The sequence below is a fragment of the Oryctolagus cuniculus genome, chromosome X (genome assembly GCF_051225735.1).
Source record: "Oryctolagus cuniculus isolate XC-2025 breed Fujian yellow rabbit chromosome X, ASM5122573v1, whole genome shotgun sequence".
Lineage (NCBI taxonomy): Eukaryota > Metazoa > Chordata > Mammalia > Lagomorpha > Leporidae > Oryctolagus > Oryctolagus cuniculus.
Window position 1 is genome coordinate 53,054,855 of NC_142888.1, and position 12,166 is coordinate 53,067,020.

Genomic DNA, 12,166 nt, shown 5'->3' on the forward strand with positions numbered 1-12,166 from the left:
TGGGGTGTCTCTGAGGACATATGTAAGATGTATCAAGGGTGATTCTATGGGTTCTCTGAGGGAGGCTCTAGGATGTCTCTGGGGGGCCTCTGAGGAAGTATCTAGGGCCTCCCTAGGCATCTCCAGAGGGCCTCTAGAGGGTCTCTAGGGAGATTTTTGTTGGGTCTCTGAGGACTTCTTTAGCCCATCTCTAAGGTGTCTCCAAGGACATCTCTAGGGAATCTCTTGAGGGTCTCTGAGGGAAGTAGGGCATACCTAGGGCGACTCTCTGGGGTCTCTTAGGGCATCTCTGGGGCATCTCTGGGGCATCTCTTGGGGTCTCTGATGGTGTCTCTAGGGCCACCCTAGAACAACTCTAAGGGGTCTCTGAGAGCATATCAGTGCATCTCTGGGATGTCTCAAGGGTATCTTTAGTGGTCTTTCAAGGTGTCACTAAGGGGTCTCTAGGTGTCTCTAGAAGATATCTCAGGGCACTTCTAGTGCCTCTCTATGTGGTCTCTGAACACATCTAAGGAGGGTCCCTAGGGGTTAACTGAGGCTATATCTAGGGCTTCTCTGAAGGCATTTCTGGGGGCCTCTCTAGGGTGACTCTAAGGGAGTCTCTAACAGCATCTCTGGGGGGTGTCTTGGGTCTCTGAGGACATCTCGGGGGGGGGTGTTTCTCTAGGACATCTCTAGGCGTTCACTGAGAGCATTCTAGGGAGGCTCTAGGAGGTCTCTAGGGAGATTTTATTGGGTCTATGAGGGCATCTCTAGGAGGTCTCTGAGGGAAACCTGGGTTGGGGGCGGAGGTTCCAAGGACTTCTCTAAAGGTTCCCTGAAGGCGTATGTAGGGCATATCTTGGGTGACTCTTGGGGGTTTGTGAGGGTGCCTCTGGGGCATTTGTAAGGACTCTCTGAGGGCATCTGTAGGACTTCCCTAAGGTGACACTAAGGGGTCTCTGAGGGCATATCCAGGGGGTCCCTTATGGAGTCATTAGGCCATCTCTAGGGATTCACTGAAGGCATCTCTTTGGCATCTCTAGAGTCTCTAATGGGTCTCCAGGAAATTTTCATGGGGTCTCTCAGGGTATCTAAAGCACATCTCTAGGGTGTCTCTGAGGGAGTTTCTATTGGATCACTGAGGACATTTCTGAGAGAGTCCTGGCGGGGAAGATTTCCAAGGATGTCTCTAGTTGTCTTGAGGGCATTTCTATGGCATCTCTAGCAGGTCTCTAGGGGGTGTCTGAGGGCATATCAGGGATCTCTGAGGGTGTCTCAGGGGGTCTCTGAGGAAAGCTATAGGATGTCTTCAGGGGATCTCTAGGAGATCTCTGATAGCTTCACAAGGGTGTCTCTAAGGCAACTATAGGGAGTCTCTGAGATCGTATCTAGGGCATCTCTAGGAGGTCTGTGAGCATCTCTGCAGGCAGCTCTAGGGCACCTCCAAGGGTATCTCAATGGCCTCTCTAGTGTTTCTCTAAGTAGTTTCTCAGGGTGTATCTAAGGAATCTCTGGGGATATCTATGGGCATGTCCAGGAATGTCTCTGAGGCTTCTCTGGGGTGTCTTTAGGGAATCTCTGAGAGTGTCTCTAGGGCATCTCTAGGCATTCACTCAGGGTATCCCAAAGGGCTCTCTATAGGCCCCTGAGGGCGTCTCTAAGGAAGTTCATAGTGGGTATCTGGGAGTGTTTCTGGAAGCAGCTCTAGAGGATCTCAGAGGGCATCTATGAGGTGTCTCGAGGGCATCTCTAGAGAGTTGTTAGGGGGTTTCTAGGGGGTCTCTGAGGGTGTCTCTAACATGTCTCTACAGTGTTTCAGTGTCTCTAAAGCATCTCTAGGGGTGTCTCTGAGGGGGGTCCTGGGGGTGTCTCTGAGGGCATCTCCAGGGAATCTCTGTAGGCATCTTTGAGCACATCTCTAGAGCATCTCTGAGTGTATATCCAGTGAGTCACTTAGAGGTCTCTAAGGGCATATCTGAAGGCTTCTCTAGGGTGTCTCAGGGAGGAGAGTCTCCAGAAGATCTCTGAGGGCATCTCTAGGTTCTCCCTAGGGCAACTCTAGTGAGACTATGAGGATGTATCTAGAGCACACTAGGGGTTCACTGTAGGTGTCTCTGGAGTCTCCTGGGGGTCTCTAGAGAGTTTTTGTGGGGTCTCTGAGGGTTTCTATACCCCTTCTCTAGGGTGTGTTGGAGGATGTCTTTGAGGGCATCTGTAAGGCATACCCAGCATGACTCTGGGGTATTGAGGGTATCTCTGAGGTGTCTCTAGGAAGACTCCAAGGGCATCTCTCAGGGCAGCTTTAGGATGTCTCTAGGAGATTTCCAAGGGGGTCTCTAGGAAAACTCTAGGGAGGTTCTAAGGGGTCCTGAGGATGCCACTATGGTGCCTCTAGGGCTTCGTCAGGGATTCAATCAGGATGTCTGCAGTGTTCCTCTAAGAAATCTGTAGAGGGTCTCTAGGAAGTTTTTATGGGATCTCCTAGAATGTCCATAGCATATCTCTAGGGTGTTTCCAGGGGGTCCTGAGGGTTCATCCATGGCATATCTAGTGGGTCTCTGAGACAATCTGTAGGGTATTTCTAGGATGACTCTAGGGGACAATGAGAGCATGTATGGAGTATCTCTAGGGGGGTCTCTGAGTGCTTCTCTAGGGCCTCTCTAGGATGACTCTAAAGCTTCTCAGAGGATGTATCAAGGACATCTCTGGAGCCTCCATAGAGCAACTCCAGACATTGTATCTATGGAGTCTCTACAGGATCTCTGAGGGTGTCTCTAGGGTGTCTCTAGGGCTTCTTTCTAGGGCTTCACTGAAGGTGTCTCTAAAGCATCTCTTAGGAGTCTACAGGGCCTTTAATGTGCTTTTATGGGGTCTCTGAGGGCATATATAGCCAATTTCTAGAGTGTCTCAGGAATTCCCTAGGGGGTCCTGAGTGCATCTCTAGGGTGTCTCTGAAGGCATCTGTAGTGCATATCTATGGCGACTCCAGGGGAACTCTCAGGGCATCTCTGGGACATCTCTTAGGGGTCTCTGAGGACATCTCTGACAGTGGATCTAGGACAATGAAAGGGTCTCTGAGGATGTCTCTGAGGACATCCCTAAGGAGTCTCTGGGGGATCTCTGAGAGCATGTGTAGGGACCACTGTGGTCATCTCTAGGGCTTCTCTAGAGTGATACTAGGGGGTCTCTGAGGACATATCTAAGGGGTCTCTGAGAACATCACTAGAGTGTCTCTATGGGTTCACTGAGGGTGTCTCTAGGGAGTCTCAAGGGGTATCTAGGAAATTTTTAGGAGGTCTCTGAAAGCATCTATACCCCATCTATAGGGTGTCTCTCAGGTCATTCTAGGAGGTCCTGAGGGCATGCATGGCTTCTCAAGGGGGTCTCTAATGGCATGTGTAGGGTATACCTACAGTGACTCTAGGTGTCTCTGAGAACATCTCTGTGGTGTCTCTAGCTGACTTCTGAGGGCATCTCTGAGGGCATCATTCTGAGGGATGATGTCCTAGAGACACCCATAGGGTCCCCTTAGATTCACTTTAAATATGCAAATCTGACACGCCCTATGAGACCTAGTAGAGACTTCACAGAGATGCCAGCAGACCTCATATTTGCTTAGAGACACCCTCAGAAACCCCCTAGAGATATTGTTGGAGATACCAGAAATGGGCTATAGACATTTGCAGTCACCCAGCTGTCCTGAGGGAGCTGGGTGGGACCCTAAGGACAGGATGTAGATGCCCTCAGAGACCCCATAAAAAGTTCCTAGAGACTCCTTAGAGATGTGGACAGGATAGGCTAGTGGAGTGGAGTGGCCCCACAGGCACTCCTTGACCATAAGAGCCCTGGGAGCAGAGACTGAGAAAACATTGTGACTATATGAGAGGAGGCAGGATGTAGCTGGATTCTGGGTGATCACAGAGTGCTGCTGCATGCTCTCAGAGCTCCTTGGTTGTCTAGAGCAGCTCATAACAGAGGGAATCATGCTCACAGGAGGAGCTGTCTAGATCATATGTGTGGTTCATATGGTGGTGTGGTTGAGTGTTGAACACACTTGGGTCTAATACCTGGACATTCCTCAGCTTGGAGGAGAAGGAGTGGTAGCACTAACAAAGGTAACCATTCCTCTCCATCCAGTTAACTAGAGGAGGGCTACCACACCCAACTTGGGTGTTACCCTGGATACTCACCCCATCCTGGAGCATTGACCAGAGCTCTCTGGCCACACTGAAGGTGTAGACATTCCATTAAGCCACAGGAGTATAACTCAAAGATAAAATCCATCAGATGAAAAAAATTATACAAATGCCTAAAAATAAATGCATAAATTCAAGAAACAAAAATAGGAAGACATTATGACCCACTCAAAGGAACACAATAGCATTTCAGTATTAGAACGTAAAGATGAACAGATTGAAGAAATGGAATTCAAAAAATTAATCATAGTGTTATTCAAAAGCAATCAGAAGAAAATGCACAAATCAATCATACATGATATGAATGAAAATTTTTCCCATGAAATTGATATCTTAAAGATAAATCAAAATTGGGGCCCTCGCTGTGGCGCACTAGGTTAATCCTCTGCCTGCAATGCTGGCATCCCATATGGGTGCTGGAAATAGTCCCGGCCACTCCTCTTCCAGTCCAGCTCTCTGATGTGGCCTGGGAAAGCAGTAGAGGATGGCCCAAATGCTTGTTTCTCTGCACCCGCATGGGAGACTGGGAAGAAGCTCCTGTCCTGGCTTCAGATCAGCACAGCTCCGTTGCGGCCATTTGGGGGTGAACCAATGGAAGGAAGACCTTTCTCTCTGTCTCCCTCACTGTCTGTAACTCTACCTGTCAAATAAATAAAATCTTTGAAAAAAAAAAAAGATAAAACAAAATGAAATACTAGAAATGAAGAAATCAATAGATCAAATAAAAATGTAGTGGAAAGCCCTAACAACATAGTTTGTGAGGTAGAAGAAAGAATACCCAAGCTAGAAGACAAATCTCTAGAAATTTTACAGGCAGACCAAAAACAAGAAGAAATTAGAAAGCTTAAAAATAGTGTTGGAGATATCTTGGATACTATCAAATGACCCAACATATGGGTCTTAGGACTGACTGTCTGAAGGTGTGGAAAGACAGAATGGACTAGAAGGCCTACTTAGTGAAATAATTACAGAAAAATTCCCTAACATGGAGAAAGAAAGGAATGTCCAAGTACAGGAAACACATAGAACTCCTAACAGAAATGACCAGAAAAGATGTTCACCATGATACATTGTAATCAAACTTTTTACAGTAAAGCACAAAGAAAAGATTCTAAAATGTGCATGAGAGAAATGCCAACTTACTTTCAGAGGATCTTCAATTAGACTCACTACTGACTTCTCATCAGAAACCCTACAGGCTAGAAGACAATGGCAACATATAGTCCAAATCTTAAGAGAATAAAACTGTCAATCCAGAATAGTGTACCCTGCAAAGCTCCCATTTATGAATGAAGGTGAAATGAAGACCTTCCCCAAAAAACAAATATTGAGAGAATTTGTCGCTACACATCCAGGCTTACAAAAGATACTAAAGTATGTGCTACACACAGAAATACAGAGCCAAGACAGCCTCTTCAACACATAGTGCTGGGAAAACTGGTCTAGGCATGCAGAAATATGAAACAAGACCCCTATCTTATAATTTACACAAAAATCCACTCAAAATTGATCAGAAACCTAAATCTACAATGTGATATGATCAATTTACTACAATTGAGGAAACAGTACAAGACACTGGCATAGGAAAAGACTTCTTGGAAAAGACCCCGGAAGCACAGGCAATTGAAGCCAAAATTGACAAATGGGATTACATAGAACTGAGTAGCTTCTGCACTGTAAAAGAAACACCCAATAAAGTGAAAAGACAACCAACAGAATGGGAGAATATATTTGCAAACTGTGCAACTGACAAAGGGTTAACTTCCAGAATCTATAAATAACTCAAGAAACTCAACAACCACAAAATAAACAACCTAGTCAAGAAATGGGCAAAGGACCTGAACAGATAATTTTCAAGAGAGGAAATTCAAATGGCTAATAGACACATGAGAAAATGTTCAAGATCTCTAGCAATCAGGGAAATGGAAATCAAGACCACTACGAGGTTTCACCTCACTCCCGTTAGAACAACCCTCACACAGAAATCAACAAACAACAATGCTGGTGAGGATGTGAGGAGAAGGGTATCTTAATCCACTGTTGGTGGGAAGGTAAACTGCTACAGCCACTGTGGAATACAATATGGAGATATTTCAGAAAGCTGAATATAGACCTACCATAAGACCCAGCCATCCCACTTCTGGGAATTTATCCAAAGGAAATGAAATCAGTGCATGAAAGAGTGATCCGTGGGGCCAGCACTGGGGCACGGTGGGTTAAAGCCCTGGCTTCCTATATGGGCACCACTATATGCTGGCATCCTATATGGGCACCAGTTCTAGACCTGGCTTCTCCTCTTCAGATTTCAGCTCTCTGCTATGGCCTGGGAAAGCAGTAGAAGATGGCCCAAGTATGTGGGCCCCTGCACCCACGTGGGAGACCTGGAAGAAGCTCCTGGCTCCTGGCTCCTGGCTTCCGATGAGCACAGCTCAGGCCATTGTGGTGATCTGGGGAGTGAACAAGAGGATGGAAGACCTCTCTCTGTGTCTCTACCTCTCTCTGTAACTCTGTATTTCAAATAAATAAAATAAAATAAATCTTTTTTAAAAAGAAAGAGTAATCTGTAACTCCATATTCATTTCAGCTCAATTTACATTAGCTGAGATATGGAATCAACCCAGATGTCCATCAACTGAAGACTGGATAAAGAAATTACGGTATATATATACGCTATGGAATGCTACACAGCAGTAAAAAAAAATGAAATTCTGTCAATTGCAACAAAATGGATACAACTGGAAGCCATTATACTTAGTGAAATAAGTCAGTCACAAAAAGACAAATATCATATGGTCTCTCTAATCTGTGGTAACTAATAGAGTATCTACAATGTAATATATAAAATCAAAACTGACCCTTGAGATGCAATGATTTTGGGCAGCCCTTGCCTTGACTGTCGAGGAACAATGTTTTTCTTGTTTGTTTGGGTTTGTTCTTTTCTTTTTTTTTTCTTTTTTTCTTCATACTAGTTGGTGAACTCTCTACTTATGGTAGGGTTAGTCTTATGAGTATAAAAATTAGCTGAAAATTCATCTCTGTAAAAAATAAGAATGGGAAAGGAAGAGCGAAGAGGATGGAAGGTGGGAGTATGGGTGGGAGGATGGAGGGGAGGAAGAATCACCATGTTCCCAAATCTGTATATATTTAATGCATGAAGTTGTATACCTTAAACAGAATTTTAAAAATTAAGAGGAATGAAGAAAGCTTAGGGAAACATTGGGATAGCATGAAAAGAGTAAATACTCAAGTTATTGAGGTGCAAGAGGGACATGGGAATCCTTAAGGGGTAGAAAGAATATTCAAAGAGAAATTTTTCCAAACTAAGAACCTAAGAAAGATACAACTTCTACAGGACAGGAAGGTCAAGGGTCACCAGTAATATTCAGTCTGAACAAGTCTACCCCAGGACCTTATAATCAGGGTCTCCAAGGTTAATGATAAAAAGAGGATTCTCGAAGCTGTAAGAATAAAGGAGGAAATAACAGATAAAAAGAGGATTCTCGAAGCTGTAAGAATAAAGGAGGAAATAACAAATGGGTCCAAATTTGTCTGAACACATTTCTAAGAAGAAATCTTATAGACGAGGAGGGAGTAGGATGAGACATTCACAATATTGAAGAGAAAAATCTCCAGCTAAGATTTATTTGTTCAGCAAAGCTGTCCTTCAGATATGAATGAGAGACATTCCCAGATACACAAAAGCTGAGAGAATTTATCACCACCAGATCTGCCTTGTAAGAAATGCAAAAGGAATATTTCAACCTTATAGAAAGAGATATTGCTGTGTGACTAGAAAATATCAAAGGGATACAAAATGGAAAGGAGGAAGCCAAATCATTCATGTTTACAAATGACATGATTCTATAAATATGGGAACAAAAGACTACTAAGAAACTATCGGAACTCACAAGTGAGTTTGGTAAAATTACAGGATATAAAATGAATGCACAAAATTGATAGCCTTTGAATACTCAAACGATACTATGGCTAAGAAAGAACTTGTAAGATCAGTACCATTCACAATAACTATAAAAAATTAAATACTTTGGAATAAATTTAACCAAAGATGTAAAAGAATTCTACAATGAAAATTACAAAACGGTAAAGAAAGAAGAAGACACAAAAAAGGAAAAACCTTTCATGTTTGTCTATTGACAGAATTAATATCATCAAAATATCCGTACTATCAAAAGCAATCCCAGTCAAAATACCAAGGATGTTCTTTTCAGATCTATAAAAATAATGCTAAAATTCATGTGGAAACACATAAGACACCTGAACAGCTAAAGCAATCTTAAATAACATAAACAAAGCCAGAGGCATCACAATACCAGATTACAGGACATACTACAGGGCAGTTATAATCAAAACAGTCTGGTACTGAAAAAAATCAGACAGGCAGAGCAATGCAGCCAAATAGAAAGCCCAGAAATTAATTCATGCATCTATAACCAACTAATCTTTGACTAATAATCTAAAATCAAACCCTGGAGAAAGGATAGCCTCTTCAAAAATTGGTGCTAGGAAAATTGGATCTATGCATGCAGAAGTATGGAATAAAACCCCTCCCTTACATCTTATACAAAATTAAACTCACAATTGATAAAAGATTTAAATCTATGACCTGATACCATCAAATTACTAGAGGAAAACTTTGGGGAAACTGCAATACATTGGCGCAGGCAAATACTTCTTGGAAATACATTGGCGCAAATACTTCTTGGAAAAGCCCCCAAGAAGCACAGGCGATAAAAGCAAAAATAGACAAATGAGATTACATAAAGCTAATAAACATCTGCATTGCAAAGGAAATACTCAACAAAGTGAAGCGGTGAATGACAGAATGGGAGATAATATTTATAAACTATGCAATTAATAAAGGATTAATATTCAGAATCTATAAAGAGCTCAAGAAACTCAACAACAAAACAAACAATCCAGGTAAGAAATGAGCAAAGAACATGAACAGGCATTTTTCAAAGGATGAATTACAAATGACCAACAGACACAAGAAAAAAACTCTCAGGATCACTAGCCATCAGGGAAATGTAAATAAAAAACACAATGAGATTTTACATCATTCCAATCAGAATGACTGTCATCCAACAATCAAAATATAATAAATGCTGGCAAGGATGTGAGGGGGAAGTACCCTAATACACTGTTGATGGAAATACAAATTAGTACAACCATTATGGAAAAGAGTATGAAGATTACTCAGAAATCTGAAAATAGGGGCCAGTGCTGTGGTGCAGTATGCTAAGCCTCCACCTGCAGCACCTTCATACCATATGGGCACCACTTCTATTCCTGGCTGCTCGTCTTCCTATCCAGCTCTCTGATATGGCCTGGTAAAGCAGAAGATGTCCCAAGTGCTTGGGACCCTGCACCCATGTGGGTGACCCAGAGGAAATTCCTGGCTCTTGGCTTCAGATTGGCCAAGCTCCGGCTGTTGCAATCATTTGGAGAGTGAGCCAGTGGATTTAAGACCTTTCCCTCTGCCTTTCCCTCTCTCTGTCTGTAACTCTACCTCTCAGATAAGTAAATACAAATTTTGAAAAGAAATCTAAAAATAGATCTACCACATAACTAAGCCATATCATTCCTGAGAATTTACCAAAGGACATGAAATCAGCATGTGAAATTGTTATCTGCACCCCCATGTTTATTGCAGCTCAATTCACAATAATTAAGGTATGGAATCAATCCAGTTGTCCATCAACTGATGACTGCATAAAGAAAATATGATATATATATATATATATATGCACTATGGAATACTATTCAGTCATGAAAAAGAATGAAATCCTATCTTTTGTATCAAAATAGATGCAACTGGATACCATTATGCTTAGTGAAATAAACTAGTCCAATAAGACAAATATATGTTTTCTCTGATATATACTAGTTAATATAGAATACAAAAAATTTATATCTTGTGATTCGATTGTTGTTTTTAGTACTTGTTTACAATCCTTTGGGACTGTGGTCTATAAAGATTTTTTACTTGTTGAATGTTATGATTAGTGGTGCATTCAGCCTGTGATTCTAGAGTGAACTAAAACTATGTATTTGCAAAAATTAAAGAAAAAAGGAAGGGATGAGGAGAATTGATGTGAGGAGAGAGAGGAAGAGACGTCAATATGGTTATCTACATAAAATTGTAAATATGAAGTACATGAAATAATTTCTCTTTATATTTAAAAAATTAAATTACAATATGACTGTTACCATCTTTAAAAAAAAAAAAACACACAGAATATCCACACAGGGGGCTGGGATTGTGATGCATTAGATTAAAGTGCCAACTGTGACACCCAGCATGCCATACATTTCAAGTCTGGGCTGCCCCAGTTCTGATCCAGCTCCCTACTAATGTACCTGTGAAAGCAGTAGAAATTGGCCCAAGTGCTTGGACCCCTGCTACCTACGTGGGAAGATGGAGTTGCAGGATGGTTTCAGCCTGGCCCAGCCCTAGTTGTTGCAGCCATTTGGACAGTGAACCAGCACATAGAAGATTCTCTCTCTCTCTCTCTCTCTTCCCTTCGCTCCCTGTCAGCCTGCCTTTCAAATAAATAAAATAAATATTTTTTATAAAGAATAGTCACACTAAGAAAATTTAGGATGGTACTCTCTTCATTCAAGTATCTAACAAGGGTAAAGGTGAACAAATGGTGATTGCCCTTCACTCCCCACAGGAACTGTATCCAGATACTTATTATTTTGAATACAACACACTATTTAGCCAGCTTTCAAGACATAACTATAGCAGCTACAACTGTTTCTGAGAATCTTTTCTCCCAGGAACACAGTTCTCAAATATTTTTCTAAAAAAAAAAACCTTTTCTTAAGAACGTTCTTTTTTGAAACATTGATTCTGTAATCACTGTCCCTGGGAGCACTGATTCTGGGAGCATTTTACCTGGAAGCTGCACTGCTAGATTGTGTTATGAAAAGCATTGCCCTGGGAACATTTATTCTATGAGTTTTATCCTCATGAGGATTGTTTCTGGGACTATTCAGGCATGAGTGTGACAATGGGAACTTTCTTTCTAGCATTATTGTTTCTGGGACAGGTTGTCACATAAAATACAAGACAACCAGTTAAAGTTTAGTTTTATCCAAAGAACGTTTCTGGAATGAGACCTTCAAAATTAGCAGAAATAGCTTCCCCGCATGCTCTTTGATGGCTTCCCTAAGTTACAGAAAGAAGTACTGAAGAGACATAAAGATAGCAGAATGTTGCTTAGGGGGATTTAAATATCCAGATATTCTAATCAACTGAAGTTGAAGTGGGACCCAGGTATTTTTGTTTTTATAAAGCTCACCCAAATGTATAGTCAGGTTTAGGAACCCTTAAACTCTTAATGTAAAGCATAGCATGTACAAATTTTCCAGCTAAATGAGACTTTTCTTTTTAAAAGAATCTAAAGGTTCTACCCTGTACTTCAATGTTTATCCATGCTACTATGGTAACTCTCAATATATTTCACATATTCCCCCTCCCACCATCAGTCCTCTGCTAATTCTCCCTGAGAGAATTTTTTTTACTCCACCTACTTCTCAGCAAGTCATAGAACAGTATCTAGTTAAGTCTTGCTTAGTCAAATAATATAGTGTTGTAGATAAAATCCTTTTTCCAATTTCTAGTTTCTGACATCTTGTGTAGACAACATGTTCGGAGAAGTTGGTTTATTTGCATTTCTAACATACTCCATTTTTATTTACCCTGATCTCCCATTTTCTTCACTTATTCCAGAACTTAATTGGATTCACAAGTTCAGAGAATAGCTAAACTGAAATGCCCCTTGAAGTCCAACTTCCTTGTTTATAGATGAGGAAACTGATATATGTAAAGGAAAATGGAATTGTTCAAGTGGCAGAACTTGGACTAGATTCTTCTTGAAAGTCCAGTAAGAAGCGTAGAAGAATGAGCAGTGTTCCTGAAATAAAAATGAGGATTTAAACAGGGGAAAGAATAAAAAGAC